Genomic DNA, 27,037 nt, shown 5'->3' on the forward strand with positions numbered 1-27,037 from the left:
TCCTACATTCTATAACTAAAACATTCTTCTTGTTGTTCATGTACAAATAAAAACAAATTTCTTTCTTTAGAGGCTGGTCTTAAGAGCAAAGCATTAACTTTAAAATTAATTTCAATAATGAAGTTTCAAGCAATGATACAGTGGAAGAACTTGGAGTGCAAAGAAGTTATTTGCAGGTGGCAATGCCTCCTGGATAAAAGACACACTGTAGGTCTACATTATTTTAACATACACAGGCAAAACTCACCCAAGCTGTAATGTTAGGTATCAATAAGTCATTCTCACAATATGGTGCATTTTTCCTACCTAGGTGAAGAATCATGATCCCATTCTCAGGCACCAGCTTTACAGTATGGTACCTAATTCCTTGCACTCTCACATACATAACGTGATTTTCAGCGAATCTCCCAGTTTATACTGACCCCCCACACAGGCTACAACTGTACACCAGCTGTCACTGGCCTAGATTTTGTCCTGTCCTGAACAGTGACTTGGGATGACTCAGAAACAGTTGCCTCTGTTTTTTCCCCTGCTTAATAAATAAAGAAGCCACAACAGAGACAGAGAGAAATTCAGAGCTGGAGGCAGGAAGGACTGTTCAGACAGCAGTTCCAAAATCTCATCTGCAGAGGTGTAGAAAAGGTACACTCCTGGAGCAAGGTCTTCAGATAATGCCTCAAATCTTGGTAGCAACTATCAAATGGACACAAAAGCATATGCCTACAAAGGAGGTGCTGTGAGAACAAACACATCAGTGACTGAGAGACGCCAGGATACCACAAAAAAGTAACACAGTAAGAAGAGAGGATGCCAATGTCTCAGATAAGCAGTTATGGCCATGTTTACTTAAACTGTTCTGCTGAGCTGTTCCCATTTCAGGCAGAAAACTTTGATTTAAGGAAGAGACTTGCAGTTCTGTCTTCATATTTTTTTCCCTTCAAAGCATGAAAGAACTTCCTTTTTCAAAACCAATTTAACAAAGTTTACATCCAAACCCTCTCAGTCCCAAAAATGTCAGATCTGAGCTCTATTAAAAGCAGCAGTTAGTGCAGCCAAACGCTCCACAGTACGTTTAATAGACTATAATATTTCTAATGCCTTACTGCCTGAAGTCTATGATCTGGAAAACCAGCCAAGCACACCCACCCAAGAGCAATGACTGCTACAGGGAGAACTCTTATCTCCCTGTGGTCCTCTATCACCACTGGCATGAGCAGAGCAGGGACTCTCCAGCTGCAGACAGTGAGCGTACAGACCACCTCTCTGGCAAGAGGAAGCCTGAAGGAAGCAGACAAATTAGAAATGAAAGTTGTGCCAAGCATGTAAGCATAGAGCTACTGTTTCAAACTTCAGGTCCTGCAGTTTTATGGATGTATTTTATTACTTGATTTTATTGGACCCTTCTTCTCCTAGCCTACTGCTTCCCTCATATCACTTACAGTTCCTCCCATCCGTTTTTGCCTCACATCCTTCAGGCTGGAAGATTGCCCAGATCAGCTTCAGCCACTAACTCCCTTGACACCAGTGGGGACCAGAGTCGGCATTTGCCCCCAGCTCAGGTATGAGCACCCTGCACACCCAGCAGTACTTTCCCCTCGCTGGCCTAAAGGATGATTGGTACAAGCATTTTGATGCAGATTTCACAGTTGCCAGTCAAATCACCATGCTGCCTGTTCTTCCATATAAGGCATACATGTAGGAAAGTAAAATAGCTTTTCTAATAGGTTATGCAAAGAGAAGCGCCTTCCTGGTACCGATTACAGCTGACTGGGAGCTAGAATGATACTAATTACACTGTTCAGCTGAACTCCAGCAAGGTGCCATGAGTCCCAGCAGGAAGAGCTCTACCCCCCCATCAAGCCCCTCCCTGCAACCACGTGTGGGCAGGGCCCATGCCAGGGGTACCCAACCTGGCATGGCCTGCTGCTCCTCCTCTGTCACCAATGGCACACAGCAGGAGCAAGGCTGTCGCCATCGGAGCAAGAATTTACTCCTAAATCAGTTTTCCTAAGCACCAAACCTGCTGCTGAGGAGCATTTTCCACTCCTGCCAGCCTGACTGCTCAAGATGAAGCAAAGGTTTGGGTGACTGCAGCTCATTCCATGTTATCACACCAGTGGGTTGATGTGCATTCGCAGTGAAGCATGAGAGGCAGCACATTCAGATATGAGCCAGGCTGAACTTTTAGGAATGGTTTCTCTTGTTTCAGGCCCACACCATTTCACCTACCAGGGGTGCAGTGGAATTTTTAAAGAGCAGTCAGAAATAGTGCAAGAAAAGGGGAAAACATTATTATTTGCCTATATCTAAATAATTAAATGAGGCATTTTTCACTTCCATGTTTCAGTATCTCAAAAACAAGAAGGGGAGTGTTATCATTTACTACAAGGTATGAGAAATGAATGGATTCTGACAACAGTAACACTTTATTCCCTTTCATAAGAGAAACAAGCAGAAAACATTTTACTCCAGAGGATGAGTTCTCCAGAAGGTTTTCAAGTTGTCTGAAAACAGCCATAACCATAACACTGCTCACAGAATGTTGGCTAACTTTGTCAAATATGCTCTCTGTTAAACATGAATTTTTATATAGATTCACTTAGCTATCCTATTATATTTTCAAAGTCACCTCATTTAACTACTTTATTAGATCAATAAAGAATTTTGGATAGCAACAACCGCACATATTGTTAAACAGAAAGACAGAAGTGCTACTTGACTCAAAATGGACAGGGGAAAAACCAGGGAAAGTTACATTAAAATGAAACAGTATAATTAGAATTCTAAAAAACAATTGGCATCCCAAAAAAATAACTTTTATGACCTCTCTTCACCTGCAGAAAGGCCAAGCAAGCTTTCAATCTTCTCCCACTTGCAAGGTTTTCCCGATAAAAGCGAAGCCTACCATAGAACAACTGCACCAGCTGACAGCCAGCTTTTCTTTCCTGAGTCCCTGCTCCTCAGAGGCAGGCTCCAAGCCAACAGGTTCACAGACCACAGTCACTGGTCACTGCTGCCACCACAGAGTACAAACTAAAACCCACCATTACGCCGCAAACAAACACTGCCACTCACAACCTCCAGCGAGGGCTGCAGCAGCCTGTAGGAATATTCCTGCCTTTATGCACACGCAGTGCAACACTTGTATCCAGTTATCCCTCAGGGGCAACATTCCAAAAGGATAGAAAAATTTAGGTAATAGACATTATGCAACAATTGAGTTGTATTTAAACAAACTCCAGCCTTAGCAATTAGTTGCCTTATTTTATAGGTCTCCTGAAAGTGTGCAGAAGGTGAGCAGGTTCACAGGCAGCCACCACATTCCTCATTCTTCTTCTGATCCCATACCTCAGCTGCAGCACTGGCATGGAGCACCCACAAGCATATGTTCTCAGGGTAAACCTGACCCTGCAGCAGCACAGAGCAGCAGGAAAAAAAACCCATGAGGAGCAGCTGCTGCAGGGGCAAGATGAAAAATTAAAATCTGGTTACCTGCATGCAGGCAGCTCCCCATCTCTGAACAGCACACAGGCAGGTGAGGCCCCAGCTTTCACAGTTTGAGCTGAAAGAGCCCCAGCATTCCCATGATCCACTCCTGGAGGCTCCAAAATGTCCCCCCAGGAAGGACATCTCCCAGGTTTGAACACCCTACTCCCAAGGGTTCACATGTTACTACACAGTTCTGACCAGAGGCATGACCTATTATCTCTCCTCAGCCAAGTGATACCAGGAGAAATGATCTCTGGATTGAACTGCATAAGGCTCTCTGGTCCTGCCCGTGTCTCTTCCTAGCTCTTCCTCAATTTTTCCAAAAGGCAAGGTAATGAACAGTATTGAGGTACACAGGCTTTGGTACTTCACACATATTAATCAAAAGGACAGCAAAAATGGTAAAAAAAAATTCTGGGTCACAGTCCTGACTATAAGATTTTAAAATCACTAGCTATGAAATTCATACTCCAAATGGCTAAAGATTCGGCTTTGAAAACAAGTATTTAATAATAATTTAGAAGAGGAAGGTTGTGGACAGTTACACTTCAGGGTATTTCCAGAAATGACAAGTATTTTCACATGCAAATTCACAAATTCTGCAGCATACTGAATTTGAATATCTACTGTACATCCTGGCCATATACCATATTGCTAGCAAATGCTACAGCACAAAATGTTTTTTTTAAGACTACCTATATCCTCAGTTACACATTAGAATGCAGTTTACACAACAGTACAAAAAGCATGTTATATATGGCATGTTTTAAAGTAGTTACCATATGCTCTGTCAATACCCTGTGCATTAATAGGGCCCCCATGCACTATAATACGTTGGTCACTCACAGCTCCATGGAAGATTATTCCATTCACCATAACAATTAGCTGATGCTTAGGCTTATGTCACAATTTTTCAGTCACATTTTTATGTTGGTGAGCTCAAATATACAATTGTTGGGGTTATGTTTTGGTTTTTTTTTATCGTTCCTATTTCTTTAAAGGTATGATCCTAATTTCATTAATTTGCACTGATATCAAATAAGCAGGTTCAGACACTAAATCAGAAGATAAATGTTGTCTTAACGATTTACTTCTATGTTCCTTTGAGCAACTATACTATAATTATTTTTTTTAAAGTTAGTTTAACCTATTATTGTACCACTGGCAGTAGTAGTTTGAGAAACAGTAGAAGAAATAGAGCAAATACAGGTTGTAAAAAAAGTAATTTGTTTCAGTATGATTACTCCCATTTTGGGCTGTGTTTCTGGGCAGTTAAAATTAAGACACTTTTCTAAATTTTGGCATAGGGAACTGGCAGTAAAATAGATCTATATAATCATCTGCAGCAGCAACCCATATTGTAACAGGCCAAAGTCTCAGAAGTATTTTATTTTCTTGATTTCTATTTGGAACAGAGGTCAGAATAGTCAGGTGAATAGCTGGCCACAGAATAAAATGTCATTTACTAGTTACAGCCTAACCTAAGGTATAGGAGGTCCGCCTTCCACTCTGTAGCTCTAGAGGCTGCCATACAATCACCAGCGTTTGTGCCTGAGCAAAATGACTTCAAAATAACACACTGGAATGCTTCCAAGATAACATTTTCTATTCCCTCTGTACATGCTGTGAATCACCTTACAACTGCACAGCCCTGGAGAGTAAGATCTCCAATGCATTACTGTCTTAGTCCAGGTCTCCTTTGTGAAAATGAGATTGTGCCTAACGAGTTTAACAACTCACAGGGCATGCTCAAATGCCATTGGCATCACCAAGGGGTCAGGAGTCTGCCTGCTTTGTACATGGCAGCAGGGGATTTGCATTTCTTAATACAAGTGCTGCTGTTACACCCTTTTTACAGGAATACCAGCAACTGTCAGGGATCTGTGATTCCCCGACAGGCAACAGCCCCCTGCAGAAGGTACCTAAGAGGGGTTGTTCCCATGTGGGTTACCCACACTGAGACACAAAGGCTTTGCCATCATTCCAGTGAAATACCCAACATTTCCTCCTGCCTACACAGCTAAAGGGACCTGCTTACGCTTGGCAAAGCAGAATGATGCCACTTCCACATAAATATGTTGCAGCACCTACAACTACAATTATATAAATATTTCAGAAGGTAAAATGTACTTTGCTTTGGGTTGGTTGGGTTTTAAATACATACTTGTCTTTTTAATTTGTCTGGTAAGCAGTTTGTGCAGAAAGAAACACTATACAGTGCAAAAGTATGCTAAAAATTCCATTTGCATTCTAAAGATAAAAATTACCATTAATCACATCTGAAAATGAGAGAGTCTGAAAGCACAAGATATATTTTTGAAGTGAAAAAGTGGTCACAGCTACCAAAACATTTTCAGAAGGGAGGCTGGCAAACTTTTCCCTCCTGACCCAAAAAATAAAACGCCTTTAACTAGTTTGCATATAGCTAAACAGCTAAAATCAAACTGGTGCAACCTATACTACCCATACAAAGCCAAAAAGGTACTCTACATACTCCACTTACAAGGAATTTTGGAAAGCAATGTACCTATCGGTACCACAACCAGCTAAGTGACTTACCAAATCATCTCTATGACAACAACTGCCAAAAGCCACTAAGAGATTTATCAAGTGGGGCACATCCACACCAGCACTGCACTGCAGAGAGCGACAGAACAGAAACATTCCTGCTCCTCCTATGGGCTTGGCTTGGGCTGGCCTCCTCTGCTTGCAATCATCAACTTTTCACCAGTCTACATCTTTATTTTGTATCCTCTTTGAGAGATATTGTGAACAGAAAGAGGACGCAGTCCTTGGGCTCCATCATGTAGGTGGGCTGAAACTTACTTATACCTGAAGGGCTGTGTTCTCCTGGTCTCACCACAGATAGCTACATAAATCAAGCAAGCCATAACAAATTTATACTAAAGGATTGTGCACACACTCATGTGCACACAGATGTGGGAGAGCAATCTTGCCTGTTTAGGAAAAAGGGACTGTCAGCACTATTTTATGTTTAGAAAAAAAAACCCTCTCTTTAATAAAGTAACCTGTTGCCAAATCTCAACTCTACAGAGGATAACTTACAGTGCATCTCAAGCAAGTTTGAGACTGGTCACCAAAGAGTATACATGCCCATGTGTCTTTTCTTGAGCCCACATCCACTCATGTATTTGTACAAGTGAACCTAAAACACTTCATAGCCCTGGACTCTTAACCTTATTTCAAATAGCCTTCATCAAACTGCAAGTGGGGGAGGAAGGGGGAAGACAGAAATGGCAAAGACATCTCTTTGCTTCCAACTTTCCCTGCAGAGATATTACCAAAACAGGATATAAAATGTCTAATCTTGAAAGGTAATTTTGTCACAGTTTTCACAAGGCCTTTTTTTCAATGTATATGAAGGGCTTTATAATTTTTGTGTCTTTATCTGATCAAAATGCTATCCTTCCTCCTGCAGCCCTGGCATTCTTTGTGGTGAACTGTTTCAGTATCAATATTAATATTCAAATGTCAAGTTTGTCACACTACATTTCCTGTATTATTTAAAGCATTCAGAACAACTATTATCTATGAAATATGAAACAGTAAATTTTTGCTATCTGCTTAAAATTTCAGCAGCCCTATCTGGGACAGAAGAGCACTTATATTAGTCACATGGCATTTTACTTAGAAATGTAGCATTCAGCTTTTCTAGCAGTACTTCTGCATTTCCCCAAATTGTCTTTTGTTGTTTCTAGCAAAGCTACACATCTGTTCTTTTTCTGGAGTACAACTGAGCCCTGAATGTCAATCAAATATATAGTATTTAGCATACATTCAATATTTAGATATATATTCCCTAACTGATAGTGACTTTTACATATAGTGAACCCTTGAGCTTTGTGGGGTTTGGGGGGCTTTTTTTTAATATTCATAGAATAGTAATTATGTCTTTCATAATTTCTATACTGCTCTTAAAAAAAATTTACTCTTTTTTTTTTCCTGTTTCAGTACTTAGTTGAATCTCTTTCTTTTGTGATTACCTAGACTGTGGTCACGCACCTTTGGCTGTAAGGGGTATTTTTACTGTAACATGTAGGTGTCTTCAAAAGCAACATATTTTAGAGCTGCACAGCTGAGAATGCACTGAACTGTCACTCCTTTCTACCACGTTGCCAAAGTTCTGGAGAAACTTTCATATAATAGCACCAACTTAAAATAATGAATGCATAATAATCCACATACAGAAAGGTGCATGCTAATTAGATACATTTTTCTCCTTGTCAAAGAACAGCTTCACAAGGAAAGCATAAAAACCACACTGAGTCTTCCATTAACAGGGAACACTTTAGGCTATAGATCAAAACGAAATATCTCAAATAGCTTAAGGAAAGCTTTATTTTCAGTGTATGGCTTGATGATGCCATAAAGAACTTTGGTACCATTGCACAAGTCAGTTATTTCCTCCATTCTCCCCTCCAAAAGTGAAGGGTGATTGCCGAACATGCATGCTTCTTTCAGTCTTAATTCACTCCAAATTTGAGCCAAAGGGGTCTGATCCTAACACTCCAAAAGTCAACAGGAGGAATGCCAGTGGGAACAGGGCCTAAGACAACATTTCTACAGTAGTCAACAACACTGAGTTATATAAATACTTCCTAATATATCAATACTGACTGGTCATCAACATTTCCATTATAATCTTTGTACTTGGAGATGGCTGTCTGTTGGATGCTGTCCATACTTCTCTCCAGCCAGCCGAAATGAATTGGTTTTGAGTGATACAAGGCGCTCTCTCTCCTTTGGAGACCTGCAGACAACTAACAGAACCATTATTTTTCACACAAATCAACAGCATCCTACTATCCTAGGCCGAATTCCAGTTTACCTGCTTAGATACAATGTACTTTTGCAGGGCTAGAAAAGGAAGCTTTGGTTTTGTTTCAGGAAATCAAGGGTTACCAGATTTTTCATGTAGTATGTCATGATGTCAAATAATCAGGGCTAGAAATACAACAATTAGGTGTGAACAACAGCTTCTGAATATGTGTCCTGCAATTCTTCTTCACTTTGTTTACAGTGTATTGAGAATTATAAATTTAGTAATAAACAGCAAAATCTGGTGTACCAAAACAAGGAGCCTGTCACAAATGCTCTCGAAAAAATACCAGGGGTATTACTAGCATCACAAACAGTATTCTTCCCACTCCTATCAAAAAAGCAATCCTTTAATTTGATCTCCTTGCACTCAGAAGAATAGCTGTTTGTCTACAGAGCCTCAGCACTATTATAACTGAACTCATTATTTTAAAGTGCTTGGAGCACCTTGGGCATGACAGAAGACACAAAAAACCCCAAGTTCTGCTGGACAGTATGAAACTCATACTAATATTAATTAATTCAAATTCACAAGATACTGAAGCTGTTCCAAAAAAGCATTATGGTATATTTTGAGAACAAATACTAGGAGTAAAACACAAAACTTGGCTTAGTTTAACCAACCTACCAACACAACTTCATGAATCTTTTTAAAATGAACCCAAGTCTTTTCTCTCCTTCCTGCTCCTGGAAAGAAGGTAATATTAGACCCACCAAACTGCACTAATCAAGAATCAGCTCTAGAAGTAATTCTTATTTCTGAAGAAATCAATTATTGAGGGAACTGATTTTTAAGAGCAGTGTGGGTAAAATGTGAGTGCAACTGCTTCATGCATTAGTTGAGAGGTTTAGCTGAAGGAATGGGCATACATGTTACCCTCAGTTTTTACAGTGAAGCATGTTTGTTTGTTCTCTTGCCCTTTCAGTACTTCCCTGTATATACTCATTCATCTTAAAGCCTTCCCTGGACCAGCAGCTGAATGATGGCAATGGACAGGTATTTGCAAAGTGATCCTATCACTGCCCCCGCTGAAACTCAACAACTTCACCATGTAAGATATAAACCTGATGAGGAGAACTTGCTGTGAGACTGCAGAGCACTCTGCTCTGCAGAACCTGGGTCAGAAACAGCATGGTGGACACCAGTAACACAGTGCTAACCAGGTGAAGTGGGGTGAACTCTGTGTGGAGGCTTATAGCACACACTTTCTTCACAGCCGAGGTGTTTCAGTGGTTTTTTTCTAAGGTGCAAACACACGGAGTTTATACATTTATGTTGACAGGTTAGCAGCTTTGCTGTCAGTAGTAACCACAATTTCTTTTGAAGTTTTTAGCTGAAGTTAAGAGACGACCCAGGTCAGTACTCACACATCACACACCACAGCTTTCCTCAAACACAAGAAGAAAAACCCAGCAACAGAAAGCCCAGCTACAGAGTAAACACCACTTACACACACCACAAAAGCTCTTATTTTCCATGCCCATCCAAGACCACAGATTGTCCTTAGACTGAATACTGGCTCTCCATAAAGGACCCCTGAGCCTATCCGAGCGTCTCAGCTCCCTACCAACCTGCTGGCACCCAAACTACCCTCAGCCAGCTACAGCAATGCACTCAGCATCCAGACAGCAGCTTCTTTTCATTCCATACCTTCTTGTACTGGCCTTTGTAAAACACACACACAAAATCTTTACTAGTACAGAGGGAAATCAGTGGCTACAACTGCAAAGCACCGCATTGCTAGCCAGAGACGAAGAGCACACAATCTGATGCTGAATGACTGCCAGCAAAGAGGAGTCCCAGCTTAAGGCCTCAAAAGCACTTGGAAAGCTGTTGCCTGGCTGATTACGTCCCCATGAAAGGGTAAGGCTCCAGAGCAGCGTGCACAGCAGATTAGAGGCAGGAGCTGCAGAGCTGAGCCGCCACACGTACTCTGCCAGTGCACCCTGGTGCGTACTCGCACGGCAACGCGCCTCCCAGGGAGGGCAACACCCGTGAGCCGCCAGGCTGCAGTCCCTGGGCAGAAATACCTGCTCAGCTCCCTCTGAAATCAACTGGTCCTTAAGAAAATTTAAACATCAAGTGAGGGATGTGGTAAAACTCCAATCAAAAAAAAAAAATTAAAAAAATAGTAAGGGCAGTGTCTCTGAAAAAAGGGACAATTTGGCATTTGCAGTGTGTACAAGATGTCTTCATACACTTTCCTGATTCCTTGCCAGTAACTATTCAAAAAAGACCACTTAACAAGCAAACAGGTCTTCAGTACAACAAATAATAAAAAAGAGAGCAAAGCTTGTGCTATTTAAATATCATGAAACATTCTGCTAATCATGCACAGATGGAAGTACAGACGCTTCTGCCAGACGCCTTGTTCAGAAACTTTGCTCTATTTTTAATTATTTGATGCATAGAGGACCTGTTTGCTGATTAAAAGGGCACTGCCTTTAAAAGCACTCCATCAATATGGAGTCTAGCGTTGTTTTTAAAAGAGGACTTTAAAAGTAGTAACTCATACCTCCAAGCTCCCTGCACCAGTTTTTATGATCTTATAACCATGAGGTTGAGGGTTTTTTCAGATGTTTTTCTCACCTCGAGAAACTGCCTACATACAGGAAAAGTGAAACTATACTCACGGTATTGTTAAATTCACTGAGTAAATCAATTTGTAAAATGGGTATTTTCCTCTAATATCTCTTAGTCTGTATCTTTTTGTTGATAATTTATAACAAGAAGGGTTATCAATTTCCAGATAGAAGTTATTTTTGATGGTTTCCTGTTTAGTCAAAAGCCTCCTTTTTGAGAAAACATACCAACTCCAGCATTATCAATCAAAATAATTATTATATTGTTTGGGTTTTTTTAAATCTACTATAACCACAGTATCATTCCAATAGTAAGTTCATTGCAAAAGCATGCTGATACCCAAAAAAAAAAAAAAAAAAAAAAGAAAAATTTTTAAAAACCCCTCTTACATATTTCCACTTCACACCTTAAGTGAACTTCACTCATTCAGTAGGTGCTTCATTTTGGTACTTCTCCATAGCAGTCCAGGAATTTTTCCCTCTCTGAAGAACCTCACCCAAAATGCATACTATGTCACTTTTATTTTCTTTTTCTGAATGAAGTGCTTTTCAAAAATTCTTTTTTGATTTAACTTATATTTCACAATCTATTACTAGAGAACTTTATCACGGTATGAGAAGAAGTGATGATAAAGAAGCCCAAAGAAGTGCTCAAGCTGCTACTTTTGAGCCATCAGTATGACACATGAAAATGGTACTACATTTTTTAAAATTTACATTAACAATTTGAATTATTGCTATTAACACAGTAAAAGAATCCTTTGATTAGAAGATCACATGATATGATAATAAAGTAATAGTTCTCCATTATTTTATAAGCAAATGACCCAGGCTCATGCTCAGGTACAGAGAAAATAACTGAATGAGTTTTGGTTTTGTGGTTTTCATTGTTTGTGTTTTTTAACAGTGCCAGCATGTAACATTTTACAAACAAATATATGCTACTGATTTGTTAGAGATCAGCTGACAAGCCTAAAAAGCAAGATGTCTGCTGAAGAGACACTGCAGCTGGAAACCAGGGAAGACTAGCAGGGGCACATAAACTGAAAATCCAATGTTCAGCCAGAGAAACAGGCACCCACAGAGGAGCTTCAGAGAAGAAATAATGGTCTTTTCCCATGAGGAGGAGCGGAAGGCTGCATGGAGTGAAAGGCTTGTCCAGGCAGATCACTGGGGTTGCAAAGCTCAGAATCCAGCTATGACTAAACTAGGAAGGAAGAGAGATAAATGAAACAACGTTCAAATTTGCATTTCTGCAGAAAACTATTGAGGTATCGAAACACCCTAAGGAGAAGGGCATTTTAGACACATAGAAACACACACAGAATTAAAAGGGAAGAAATGGTCTACACAAAATCTAAGTATTGTGCCGGTAACAAAGCCAGTGAGGGAGACGTGTACAAGTAGGTCAGATATGCAGCAGTAAGAACTGCTGAGCACAGGAGAATCTTGGTAGAGAAGACAGTGAAGAGAAAAACTAATTGGCCAGCAACAAGAGAAAGAAGCCTGGAAATGGTTAAAACAGGACAGAAGGATAAAAAGGCAAAACACTGTTTGGGCTGTGTAAAAAAAGATTAGTCTTATTCACCAACACATCCACCTGAAGCACAGGAAGAAAAGAAGACTGATGACATTTGTCTGAGCAACAACTTTCAGTCCTTCTCCACTTGAAGGAAAAGCCAAGCGACTGCTCTACTCCCACCAAACAAACAGTGTGCGATCAGCAGTGCTGACCTGTCTGCGTCAGCTCTGAGCCCAGAGGCTCAGACACACGCCAAAGGCCCCAGACTCTATCACACCACATTTACACCCACATGGCTCCATTGAAACCACCCAAGTAAGTAACAGAGGTGGGAACCTGACCCCTTATTTCACCACAGCCTTTGGCTGAGCACCTCGGTGCGTTGCACAACACGCACCCTTCATGTTAAATAAGAGCAGCATAAAACCACCAGTTGCTGCAGCCTAGGTTGCACAGCACTGCTGGTTTCATAAAGACACCCTGGCTGAGCTGTATAAACAGCAGCAAACACTGCAGCCAGCCAGCTGACAGCTCAGATGAACACACCTCATAGCAGAGCTGCACACATAGCAGAAGTGTGTCTTAGTTTGCATTTCTCCCATTCCATACAGCCAACATGACATTCACCAAGTTTGACTCCTTAGGTAACAGGGTTGTACTCGACTGCTGATGTTTAATGCATTTCAGATGCTTACCTTCTGCCCACCTCAATTTTCCTTAGGGCTCTTTCTCACTGTACACTAACAGATAACATCTGGATAGTAACCTCATGTAACAAATGTCATACTTTCACTGAGGAATTACTTTAATTTGCTCAGTCACTACACATCGTATTCCCTCTGAGCCTGCTACTGAGGTGCATTTGAAATAAACCAGTGGTGACATCCATGGAGGCATCCATGCTGGTTCTATCACTCTCACACCTGAAGACCACACAACAAGAATGAGTTACTTTGTCATCTTGTGCAAATATGGAGCAAAATGCAGACTTTTACTTCTCCAGCTCTTCCAGGATTGCAGTATCACATCGGTTTTATGAACTTTTCCAGTGCATTTGTGAGCTATCCCAACACCATATAGTATAATTCTAAACTATAGACTATTGTACTGTAAGCTCCACCATCATCCTCTTTCCATGTAAAACAGGACACGTGTTACACATACTCGTATGTAACATATATCACTTACCTCCCCCCAGTTTGATTAATCAACTGTCAAGTTCACAAAGGAAGTCACATGTGATTTCCAAGACTGTCACTAACAACAAAAATATCAGGCCAGATCACAGCAGAGAACCAAGAAAGCTTAGCAAGAGTGGCAAGAAGGAAACGTGAAACTCAACCTGATTCAAAGGGGAAGCAGACAAGTCCTAAAGAGAGAGGTGCAGCAGCTTCTCAGTTCTACAAACAAGGACATGCAAACACAAATCGTATGACCAGACCAAGCAGGTCATCCTCAGCTAGTCCATCAACAGGTGCTACTTACAGAAGAGCAATGTTAACAGGGTGGGTGGTGAGAAAAAGGAAAAAGAGAATCCAGAGGAAAGAAACACAGTATCTAGGAAGTATCAGGTTCTCCTTGTAATAGAGAGAACCTACCATTTTATTTGGTGCCAGGGAGAGAACAGAAGTGGTCAACAGGGAAACCTCCACCATATGTTAGTGAGTTGGGTTTTCTTTGTTTTCAACCTGAGGCCAAATTTCAATGCATTAGCATGTAATTAAAATCTTGGGTTAACTGAAGATCATGGTCACAATATTCATATGTTAATGTTTCACTGGTATAACTATTGATAGAAATAGTGTTGGCATGTATCCATGTGTCTTTGAAGTTCAATCTTAGACACCTCTGAAGCAGGCAGACGAAGATCTGTCTAAATCAACATCTAATAACTCTTTGGCTGCCTCTGGAAAATAAATATGATACCACAGCTCAGGATGAAGGTCCATCCACAAAAGCTGTAATGGTTTGTAGAAGGATTTGTCAAGGGGCAAGTCCTGTCAGTGTAAGCAAACCTTTCATATCACAGGTGAGGCATCCTAAGAAAGTCATATTTCTTTTCTGATTGTTAAAGAGGATTTCTGTTTTCAGCAATGCCTATATAGCACTACCTGAGACACCTTGAGTTATTAAAATATTAAATAGAATGAAAAACAGGTTTAAAAAATTGAAAAATGGTTCAATGCCCTTCTGTGAGGTTTTGACTCCTTGTGTTATTATGCTATTTAAAATGCCTATTCACTGCATTTTATAAAATCTCAAATTGTATTTGTTTTTTCTTCTTGTATCTTTGCTTCTAAAACATGATATATTCTTTAAAAAAATCCAAAAAGGAAAATGGGACTTATTTTTGTAGTAATTTTTTTAAAAATAATCTCCCAAGCTACTTTCTATCTGTCTGTATATTTGCTGTAATAGTGTTCATATTTGAATTCCATATTCAAGTCATCTTTGATCAACTTGATTAATATTCCTTTCAAAAGATTTTATAGCTGGTGTATTTCATGAACACAATTAAAGTAGATTAATCTGTTCTGAATTATATGTTTCATAAAACTACTGTTCCCCTGATTAATTTCACAAAAACACATGTAACTATGTACAAATGAGTTTCTTCTCATTGATAAAACAATCCTGTTACACAGCTTCCAGTAGTGGGCAAGAGATATCATTGTGAGTATCTAATAAAGCAGCAAGCCTGATGATGCAATGTCATGTGAGCTAATACAAAAAATACTGTATTTATATTTAATAAAGGAAAAAATAGCCCAATTCTCAGCTTATGGCAATGGCTCAGCCTCAGTGGAAATCCTCAGGTATCAGTATCAGTAGAATAATACCACCATCTAGTCAAAGTGACTGTAGATGATCTACAAACCTTTCTCCACTGAAACCAGTAAAAAAAATGGATTCAAATTCAATAGCATGGTTGAATTTCAGAGACACTGGGACTGAACAGGACCCATCTGACTCCTGATCTGCAAGAGGGAGACTCACTTTGACCTTACCATGACTGTCATGAGCAGGCTGATGTCATTTCACCCCATAAATCTGTAGCTAAGCACTGCTGAACTTAGGAACCCTCTAGAAACACTGTGATGCTGTAATTAGCAGTGAGACTTCTAATGCATTCTCCAGCCAGGAACAAGGGTTGCTGTGGCCACTGGAGTAAAAGAATGTGAAAAGGAAGTGGAGAAGAATGAATAAGACAGGTAACAGCAGAGAAAACACAGTAAAAACTTACTAAAGTATCTCATGTTAAAAGAACACAAAAACCACCAGGAGTCGGCTAAACTGTCAGATGGGTATTACAATAAACAGTGGTTTTTTAAAAAAAAATCCATTAAATTGATTGTTTCAGTGAAGAAGATCAATGATACATTGAAGGTATATCTCTGACATAAGCTTCTGCTTCTGAACATCTAAATTACATTAGGATTGGTGCTTGGGGTTCTTTTGAGAAATTCAATATTTAAACTTCCTGCTTCAGTGCAACAGCAATGTAAACCCCTCCTTTATTTTTTGGCAGTTGCTGTACATCACTCACATTCAACTGATCATTAACTGTGAACTGTTCACATATCTTAGTGTGGTTTCAATGCTCCTATGGCAAGGCTAAACAGCATTTCAGAAACAATGATATCCCCAGGCCTACACAGTAGTTTCTGAAGCACAGATTAAACACGGCATTCTGCTCAACAAGCTCATCACTGTTAAGTAACTCATCAGAAAATAAAGAGGGAATTATCAAATGGGAATTGCCAAGTAATTAGTTCTCTGAAGCAGATGACATACAACTGTTAAAGGGAGGGGCTTCCCTGCTAGTCATATGTCAAAGTAGAGCCTCCTAATCTGTAAATAAAAATTCAGTACATATGATTAGTGTGATGGGTTTTTAACTGCTAGTGGTACATGGAGAATAAAGCTACAACTTCTTCTACCGCAATAACCTACTAGGATTTTTTCCCTTGAATATATTGAATTTTCAAACCATTCTGGATCTACTTGCTGTCAGACTACCTGGGGAAAGCTATGAATACAGCACAGTACCAAGCAGAAAATGTGTTCAGGGGCTATGGAAGAGGAGAAATGCATTTATTATTATATACGTTTGAAAATATCACTTTCTAGTCAGCTGCTACACGTGCCACTGAAAAGGAGCTACACCAATGAGAAAATATTCAGTAGCACAAAACACAGTAAAGGAGGATTAAGCCTGCTTTTGTAATTATCCTTCTCCATTAAAGCCTGACTTTCTTTCAAGTAGCTGGCCTGACAGAAATGTTAGCTGTACAAAACTACAAAGGCGTTCACACATGGGTACAAGGCAAAATGTGGTGACAGTCACAGCCACACTCCAATACAAGTGAGGAACATTTTGGCATCTGTACTTTTCATAAAACAAGGAGTGACTCAGTAAATCCTGAAGTCAGGTTTACAGCTACTTCCAAAAAAAGTAACTGATGAGAAAATAAAGAGGCAATTATCAAATTCAGGGTTTGCCTCTATCACAGTGTCTCAACATGAGAAACCCCTCAGCCGACACATTTAAATCCAGATGCTGCCACCTGGGCTAATTTCATACCAAAATTATACCCCTAGTAACAAGGGCTAACTTTCTTTCAAAAGCACAGCCCTGGTTTCAAGGCAAGGCAAACCCCAGCACCACACCCCTGCCCAACACACAGAGCCAAGGGAGAGGCAGCAGGAGGGCACACAGAGATGCTCAGGCTTGCACACAACTGCACAGCACATCCAGACACTTCACCACTCCTCACCCCCAGCACATGGAGGTTCTCCATCTACTCACACTAACATGCAAAAGCCCACACTTTTAAAGGAATGCTAACAAGTTGCAGAGCGTGGGACAGCAAATCTCATTCCATTTGCAAATACACCTTTTAAAAACACCAAGTTGGAAGGCAAATCAAACCTCAGATAGTGCCTTATATCACATTATGAATGTCAGCCTTGTGTTTTTATGCAGGCATACCACTGCACTCCATGCCATTTACACTTCAGACCATGTTATGAAACTTTCTATCAGTCAGACAGCAGGCCTTCAGTATCTGCAGTAGGAACAACAGGGGAAAACCATGAAAGGTTATCACTGAGGTGAGGGGACCACAAAGCCTCATTTTTAAGACATCCATCAGCATTCACATCACTTCATTTAATTTACTTTTTAGTTGCTCGCATATAAACAATTAAAAAAAAATATTCCTAATTACTATCCAGTTATAGCTAGTTCACAACTCCATTTCACTTGTGCTTTTCACTTAAAACATTAGAAATCTCCATTGCCCACCTTCTTTTAGCCCTACAGATATTGTAGGCCCTCACAAAGAGCATAAGGGAAGAAATAAAACCAGCTATGATAAAAGGACCCTGATATGAAAACCAAAAAGCTACCACTGCACACAGTAATACAGAGACAGATTCGTTCTTTTAATGTTCAATATTAAGTATTTTAAAAGGGCAGACTTGTGCCTGTTTACAGAGAGAGGTAGTCAGAAGTCTGCATAAAACAGAAATTATGTCTTATGTAAAAATTAGCTATATTAGGTAGCATACAGGCATACTTACTGAAAATTCAGCCAAAAAAAATTTCTTACAAATGGTCTGCAGCTGTAAATTCATCCCAGTACTATGATTAATAAATATCAAGCGACTCGACAACAAAAAAGATTAAAAAGAACGCTTTAATTATTAAAATGTCCAGTACCTCATGCAAAATCCTCTCAAGACAACTGTATAAAAGAAAGCATTGAGTCATTTGCCTACGTGGAAGGAGGCAGTGCATGCTCTGAACAAATAACAATAAGTCTATGTTTTGGAGAGCAGGCTAAAATTAACTAAAAATAAAAAAGAAAGAAAGCTGTATCTTTTTATTTATTTTTGCTTTACTTTTACTAATACCCATGTCCTTATCCAGGCAAGATGCTTAGCTGGCTCTGCAGAAAATGTTGCTTGAATTAGAAGGTAAGCACACCTGGACAGCTGACACACAACAAAGATGTTACCCACTGACACCACACAAATCCTCACATGAGTGAAGCCATGAATGCACATGCAGGGACATCAGGCCTCAAGTACGGCTTCTGAGATGCATTTTGGATGCCTTCAAACGTGTCCCATGTTCTCCCTCAGTCAGACTCCAAGGTCATAGCCCAGGTCTGCCTAAAATGGAGCAGGGCAGTTGCCACCTTCACCCCAAAACAAATGCAAAAGCCAGAAAGATGATGAGCGTGAGTATGAAATGCTCTATCTGTGGCTGCACCCTGCACAGTGCCACGTCATGTTTCTCTTACATGTTACTGCTGTGAGCTCCTGCCTGTTTCCTCCAGTAACAGAGAAAAGTTGTAAGCACACAGTGCCTATCCCATAACTTTTATTTCACTTATTTAGTTATACAGTGGGCCTGATTTTGATTGTTCCATAGAAAAAATAAGAACTAATGAGGTCAACAGAGGTACCTCCAACTCAGTAACTAAAATGTCCAACAATAAGAAGTTAAAACAAATCTAACCTCATCGAAGGTTCACAGATACAATACTAAACTTCAAGCGGAGCTGGTATAGGAAAACAAGCATTTTAGTACCATACTCCTATCAGACGTAGCTAGGTTACATTTTTAATCTAAAATATTTGTTTAACATTTAGTATATTGTCTCTCATGCAATTGCAGAAAATACCAGATGCTAAAATATCCAAGGTGACTTAGCAATACATCGTGTGTAACACAATCTGATTATTCATAGGACTTGACTAATGCCCTATAAACAACTACTTCTTCTACTTGAGATATATACATTTTTCCAGCAGTAATCACTTCTTAAACACATTTTTCTACAACCCAAGTTAATCTTAAAAAATAAAAAATTAAATGTTTTGTGTAACTGATAACATCGTAACAAAAAACTTTTTCTATCTGATGTCCCAAGTCAACAGCTGCTACCAATTCAGTTCTCTTCCAAAATAGAAAGACAAAGTGTGCCAGTGCATGGGCACTTTGTGTAGTTTTTTACTCTGCAGAAACTCTTATTGCTCTGAAGTTACAGTGGTTACCACTCACTCCCACCATTCAAGCTCCTTCGGAAATTGTAACAGGCCTGTCCTTGCATGTAACTACTTGCCTAGGCAACTTCCCTCTAAAACACAGCACCCTTCCCCACAGCCACAGTAAAATGTAAATGATGCACTGTGTACTTTTCTATGACATGCTGTATACATTAAGAAGTTATTCTGCAACAGAGACTTTCTGATCAGCCCTACATAAATAAGAGTGCTATTGTAATTATGCTTTCAGATTGTAAATTTAAAAAAGAAACCCTTTGGTTTTCTGCAACCAATAACTATTTTTCATTTTCTTTTATTTAAAGACACAGGCAATTTTATTATGACCCTTTATCTTTTTTTTCTTAAAGCATTAGCAGCATTGCCAATCCCAAGCAGTTAAAAATCATAGAATAGGTCCAAAAAACCAGGCTGGCTTAATGACAATCAGATTAAAGAAATAAAATAAAAATTTATGTTCTTTTTATTGGCAGTATAATTGTTGAGTCTTGGGACTTGGTCTTTTCAAGTTATTTTCCACAACCATATGGGAAAGAGAGAGAGAGGAAAGGGACAGCAGCAGACTGATACATGTGCACTTTTAAATCTTGTCTGGCAACAGCATTTCAGGGAGGAAAATCAGAAGAACTGAAAGCATTCCTCAAAATAGAGCAAAAGACACACAGATACATCAGTAGTGACTAATTATCCTGGGAACTATTCTAATGCTGGACAAAGTTTAATGCACAGAAGAAACTCAAGACAGTGGAAAAGCCAAGCAGGCGACAAGCAACAGGAATCCTGAAAATTATCATAAAAGCGAAGGAAGGATTTACTCAATTTTACACATGGCATTTTATAACAAGAATCAAAGTCTGCCAACTTTTCCATTCATACTAACATCTTCCAGTAACTGAATACACTCTGACCTCAGGTGAGCAGAAAACCACCCATCTGGAACCCACCTGTTCTGTAAGTCACAGAACTGAGTCACCAGAGTTAAAGGAATTTTTCTGAGCAGAGTTTCTCAAGGACCTCTGCTGCCAGGCAAGGGAAGTACAAACCTATCACAGGTAGGTAATCACACAGACACCAGGAAGATGTGCACTTTGCCTAAAGCCCAGAGCAGACAGTGTACACTTGCTGAAGGAAAAAAAAAAAAAAGCATTGTGTTCTCACCTTATTGGCAGTGCATAACTGTAGGGTGAAGAAAAAACTGATGGTGGTCACTGTCCTACGGGGTCAAGAATAAATTCACAGCTTGTATTGCTTGCCCATCTGGCTTGGCCTGCAATGTGACTGTTGATCCAGGAGTTGAGGAGATGGAAACCAAAATAAAGAGAAACAAAAACACAGTTAATAGTCAACATTGACAGTCATTTACAACACACTAAGATATCCCAATGAAGACCGAGAGAGGCTGCTTTTACTATTACTCAAGCACAAATAAACCATAGATTTAATTCTGCAGACAGAGCTCATCCAGTAGAGAGCAGAGCCCATTTATTCAGAGTGCTCTTTTCCTAAATGTGATCTTAATGAGGTGAAGAATCATAAGCAAGTGGAGATGACTGTCTTCACTGCCAACAGAATATATTTTATTTGAGAAATGCAGTAGCATCCTGAAAACGTAGTGCTGCAATTACTACTACTAGGTGAAAAATAATCACCCATTGAAATGTGCCTTTACCTTGTACACTATTTTGTCATTAAAGGTGGCATGCTACAGTTGATGCCTATTACTGTAAATTCCCAAAAAAATATAAACAAAAAAAAATTTAACAATGTAGTTTTTTCATTTTTTTCTGTGATTTTGCTCAGCAAAATCATGAAGAACCAGCACTGAACTTCTGCTGACATCACCTACTAAAATACATTTGGGGTTTTCATTTGGAATCTCACCAAATATTTTTATCACCCTTGGTACAATAAAAGGATTTAGTGGGACCATTTCTCCCTCACTGAGAATCATTTCTGTTGTTTCAGTTTATGAGCATACTTACTTGTTCCTATTTAGGAAAGGATTTACACGCATACTTAACTCTAGATAGGTTCTTCAATCAATCCTCATTCAGCAAAACCCTCACTGGGACATCTACTAAAGTAACTTTGCAGACTGGGACCAATGCACACATACAGATTTGCATGTGTTGTACAACCACTTCAGACTACAGCTTTGAAAGAAAAAAAAAAGCCATGAAGCATTACATTCCCAGCACATGCACTGAGATCAAAAAGGAGTTACGGTCATGGATCTAGTTTTTGTCTTTTTGCAGAAATCAGGAATCTGCAAAGTTTCTTACATTTTAAAATGTTAGTCATGCATCACCTCAGCCAAAACCATGTAAAAATCTTCAATTTTCTCATATAAAGAATGTGAACTACTGAATAAGACTTCAAAATACAGTGCCTTTGACCGAATACCTGTTTATTTATTTATCACATTTGGAGTCTTGCTTAAAAGTAAAATGAAAGGATGAGGACGGGATTTTCACTTTGCAAAGCTTAGGCTATTGAAGTCACTGGAATATAGCAAGTCAGTCCTTTGCAATGAAATATTTACCTGTGCCAAGCCTGCCATACTTCTCTTTCTTGTCCTAATTATATCTTTATCTGTTAACGCGGAGTTGGTTACAGCAGTCTCAGAAGAGACCTACAACTAAATCTGTTATCTGCACTCTCTGAATTGTACACATCATACCCGCACAGTTCTCCAGAACAAGCAAATCACTCACAACCTGTGTGGCTATAGCTGAGGCTGTCACACAGCCTGACTTCTCTCAAGCATCACCACCGGCAGCTGGCTCACACGCTGGAGTAGGTTTGCAGCCAGCCAGTGCTTCAAGACCATCTATGCAACCCTGACAAGCACTTCCTTTACAGCCTGCCACACTTTTTTCCTTGCATTTCCCCCTCAATTAGTACACCACAACAAAAGCAGTGTGCATATGAACAATGACAATCCTGACTGTCATCTGCTAAGATGCGCTGCTAAACCTCAGCAAGGGGAAAAATTAGGCCTTGATTTTGTTTCACTAGACAATGTTACTAAAACAATTACTTTAAAATTCTAATGTTTAAATCTTTAGTTGCTTTTCAGGTGACTGCATTCAAGTGTCTATTTTCTTAATTAATGGGAAACTAGGCCACTGGATCTATTACATAAAAAAAATTGTTAAGTGAAATTCCATGTATCTTGCAAATGTCTTTTAAAACAAAACTAGTTTTTTCAACCTTTCTAAATAGATCCAATCAGACTAGAAAAGCAAAGTTGCACTGTTTATTTTTCAGAAAAGTTTTTTCAACTATGTATATATTGCCTTTTTGAAAATAATTACTTTTTAACACTCTTAGTCACACAGGTAATTTGTCTTACAATAAAATATGTATAAGCAGCATGCAGCACACAAAGGCTCACACTACAGGAGTTATCTTGCTCATGACTATTCCACTCTCTCCAGCCAGTCCTCCTAACAAGCTCTTCTGTTTCAAGACGACTCCTCAGAACAGAGGCGGCCGCACCAAGCAGAGAATATTCCTTCCTAACCAAAAGGGCAAGTTAGTTGAGGCACTGAGAAGTTGCACTTCAGTGCAGGAAATTGCCTGCAAATACCCTGTCCCCTCACCCCTCCAAGAAGAAACACTCCTGCTCAGCAGGCAGGCTGAGACCTGCAAACTCACCACACCAAACCCAAGACTGCCACTGCCTGTCGCCACAACAGCTGAACCACCAACAGGCATTTCTCATTGCCTACTCCTCCAGCTCCAGTGCTTTACCATCAGAGTGATTAAAATATCTGTTTTACTGAGATATTTCTGGATTGCTTTATGTTCCAGCCTGGTACTACAAACACTCAGGAGCTGTGGGTGCTGATGATTTCTCATCACTGAGACACAAAATCCTCCGGGCCAAGTTCAATATTAGTGTCAGTGCACCCAAGATTAGTGACAGGAGTAGGGGTGTTACCCACTTCTATAGACACTTAATGCTGCTCCTTAATCAGGCAAAAATCCTATTTAAGCCCACAGTGCTTTTTGCCATGAAAAGCAATATAGAGAAAATAACAGTGATATGCAGCAGATCACTTTCTGAGCTTGGTTACCCTACTACACGCCTGGATTGAATCCAATAAATGGAGTTATTTGAGATATACACCCATGTAAGTGGCTCACAATCCCATCCCCTGGAGTTACTCCAGATTTATGACATTAGAACACAGTGCCAAATTTAGTGCTTTTAAAAAATTATACCTACATTTATGGAAAAATGGCTTAAAAGAGTCATGTTCAAACAATGAGAATGAAGACAAATAGACACTGCTTGGTGAAACGTTTTTAGGAGCAACATGCAGTTCAAAGCTAATTATATTACATATTCTTTGACGCTGTTATAAACTGTGTCAGAAAGTCTCCTGCTCTATGGCTATAATATTTTGATGAGCACAAATGCAAAATATACACCCATACTAGAAACAAAGTCTTTGCTGAGGCAAGAATTATTTTTATCATGAGAAACTGCAGTCAGCTTTCACCTAACACACAGAAGGGCCTAGACCTTGCTAAGAACTATGAGGAGTCTTCAACAAACCCAGAGTGACAATACTGACATCAAGTATCACCAATTTTCATCTCAGCAGCCACAGGGTGTAAAGTACAGTACAGGAGTGGAGAGTAACAACCCTGTGGCCTATGATGAGAATGTTGGAATGGGAACTGTTAGCAAACACTGCTATAGCCACCAAACAGTTAAAACAGACAGACGGGGATGGGGGGGGGGGGGGGGGGGGGGAAGAGAAGGAAGAAAAAAAAAAAAAGGAAAACTCTGAAAAAACTTTCATGCGAGCTTGTATAAGCCAAAAGCGTTTTTACGAAGTACCACACCTTCATTAAGTTGCTAGTAACACACGCAAGTGGAACTGATGATTTGGCTGACCTGCTAAGCGTGCCACGTAGGGTCCCATCTGCCTGACACTCCAGTGGGCAAAGAACACCCTTCCCTAGAAGTTCGGCCATTAGGAACCCACCGCCGGCATCTTTCAATTTTCGGAAAGCCCGAGGCGGTGGCCGCGCCGGCCGCACGCCACCACGGCGGCACACGCAGGGCTGGCGGTAGCCCGCTGGGTCGCCCGGCAGCCACACACGCACCTGGCTGGCCGGTGAATACGGAGAATCCCGTCTGTTACCATGGCAGCCTGATCTAATTACATGACTGATCAGGGCTGGAGTAAGCGCGCTGAAAGCCTGCACCGCTGACATGTCGCTACATGATGAGAGAGACAGACAGACAGCCGAGCACGGAGGAAAACCTATCGACCTCTGCCTTATGTAAAAAGTGAGGAGATTACAGCCACCCTTTCAAAACAGCTGCTACCCGCACAATGCCGGGCCGGTTTTACGAACAAATTAGGCGCAGTAACGTACAATTACTACTATTATCCTGCAGCATCACAAAAATAACTACGGCGCAATATTTTCCCTGGCCATTCTCAATTTCCCTCTCCCCCATTCATAACCCTTGCTCCATATGATAAAACTGCACCGTCTCTATCACTCGAACAGAAATAGATTAACATGAAGCCGGGGTTTTCCTTCAGGGGACGGTTTCATTCGAAACTGAAATTAAAAGTCCTTGACTTATCAGTGTGTCAGCAGAGTAACTCACTATGCCCGACCGTATCTGACGCGTGAAGTAACCATTACTGCATAAAATGCATAACCATGAGCGTTAAAGGTTAAAGTGTAAGCTGCTTTACAAAATATGAATTTCTTTACCATATGAAAGGGAAAAGGTATTCAGCAAAGGTCATTTACCTGCACACCCTTCCCGTTCTGTACACAGAAATCATTTGTAAAGAGGAAGGTTTTACAAACCTAGATTTCTTCGTCTGGTTGTAGAAGAAATGCCTAAAATTTTTCCCCAATTCTATCTGGAGTTCGGGCTTAGAGGGGAGAGATGCTGCTCAGAGGAGTCCCTATTACACAGCATACGGTAAACAAAATAAAAATAGCCTGTCGTTCTCGTTGTCTACACAGTGCATTATATAACGGGCTTCCGACTTGTTTTCTTTTCTATTATTACTCTTCAGTAATTCCTCCTCTTCAATAACATGTAAATCGCTCCCAATTCTGTCATTTTATTATTATCGCTATTACTATTACAGTAGGAGCTAACGCTTTTCCAGCACGCTTTAATTTAGACTTTAATATATTCTCAGGAATCACACTGACGGATTCAGCACCCACAACCGTACACGGGGTCATTTATTTGTTTTTTTGCTGGTAAATTACGATGCCTTAGGGTTAAAAAAACAAAACAAAAAAAAATACGCGAACAAAAAAAAACCCTAACAAATAACCAAAACCCAAACGACAACCAACCAACCAACCCCAAAGCCCCGCAACCCAACCACCCCCACCCGACCCAAGCAAACCCAGAGGCAGCGGGGGATCGGTGAGCGGCAGGAGGGCAGCGGTCGCCACTGGAGGCGAGCAGAGCCCCGGGGCGGCGGCGGGGAACCCCTGCCCCGCTTCCCCTCGGGAAGCCGCCGGCCGGACCCCGCAGCCGCGGGCGGGCAGCGGGGCGGCGGCGCCCCGCTGCCCCCCTTCCCCCATCCCTCCCGCCCCGTCCCTCCCGGCAGTACCGGGTGGCGTCTGCAGCCGGCCTGGGCCCTGAGTGAAGCGAAGCGGGGCTGCTGCCGGGCACATCCCAGCGCCAGCGCCGCCTCCCCCGCCGCCGCCGCCGCCTCCTCCTCCTCGCTTCATTCACCCTCCGGCAGCCGCCCAGCCCCGTACTACATACGCCGTGCGGTGGCGGCGACCGGCCCTGCCGGCGACCGGCCCCGCGCTGCGCCCCGCCGGGTCCGCCCGGCGTACGAGCCCCGCACGGCCCCCCCGCACCGCGCCGTGCCGGCCGCGCACGCACACACACACACAGGGCACCGCATCCCCCGCCCGCACACATACACACACACACACACACGGCACGGCACGGCACGGCAACCCACACACACAGCCGGCACCGCACCCCCCGCACACACACACGCACCGGCACCGCACGCACACAGACACACCAGAGCCCCCACGCTCGCACACACACACCGCACGCACACACATATACACACACATACACACACCGGCACCGCACGCCGCCCCCCCGCACACACGAGCACACGCGCAGTCTCACACACCCCGAGGCCGCTGCCGCTGCCGCACCGGGGGCAGCCGCGACTCGCAAAATGTCCACCGTCCCCGCGGCCACCCACACCCCGCCCGGGCCGGGGGGAAGCGGGAGGGAGAGAAGGGGGCGGGGGGGTGAAGAAGGAGGAAGGAGCGGAGCGGAGTCGGGCGGGGGGGCAGGGCTGTACGAGCGGCTCTCGCCGCGGGGCCGCCCCGGGCCCCCGCTTCCTCCCGTGTCCCGCATCCCCACTCCGTTTTCTGCGCGGCGTCCTCGGCCATTTCACGGCCGCCCCCCTCTCCCTCCTTCTCCCCTCAGGGCCAGGCCCGCGGCGGCAGCGCCTGCGGGCCGGGCCGGGCCGTGGCGGGCCGGGG

The 27,037-nt window shown here is 41.6% G+C and overlaps 1 protein-coding gene across 11 annotated transcripts in view; it reads right to left on the reverse strand.

The window, feature by feature from the left end:
- ATXN1 (ataxin 1) overlaps positions 1-27,037 on the reverse strand; it is a 342,349-nt gene that overhangs the window by 195,536 nt on the left and 119,776 nt on the right. For 6 of the 11 annotated variants that reach the window (XM_063160305.1, XM_063160296.1, XM_063160314.1 and 3 more), the window contains exons 1-2: positions 26,131-26,235; positions 20,669-20,788 (exon numbers count right to left, since the gene is read on the reverse strand). The gene's annotated coding sequence lies outside the window, so the exon portion shown is untranslated. Of the gene's footprint in view, positions 1-20,668; positions 20,789-25,920; positions 25,971-26,130; positions 26,236-27,037 lie in introns of those variants that run through there. The other 5 variants (XM_063160277.1, XM_063160269.1, XM_063160323.1 and 2 more) reach the window with 2 other exon arrangements.

The sequence above is a fragment of the Melospiza melodia genome, chromosome 1 (assembly GCF_035770615.1).
Source record: "Melospiza melodia melodia isolate bMelMel2 chromosome 1, bMelMel2.pri, whole genome shotgun sequence".
Taxonomy (NCBI): domain Eukaryota; kingdom Metazoa; phylum Chordata; class Aves; order Passeriformes; family Passerellidae; genus Melospiza; species Melospiza melodia.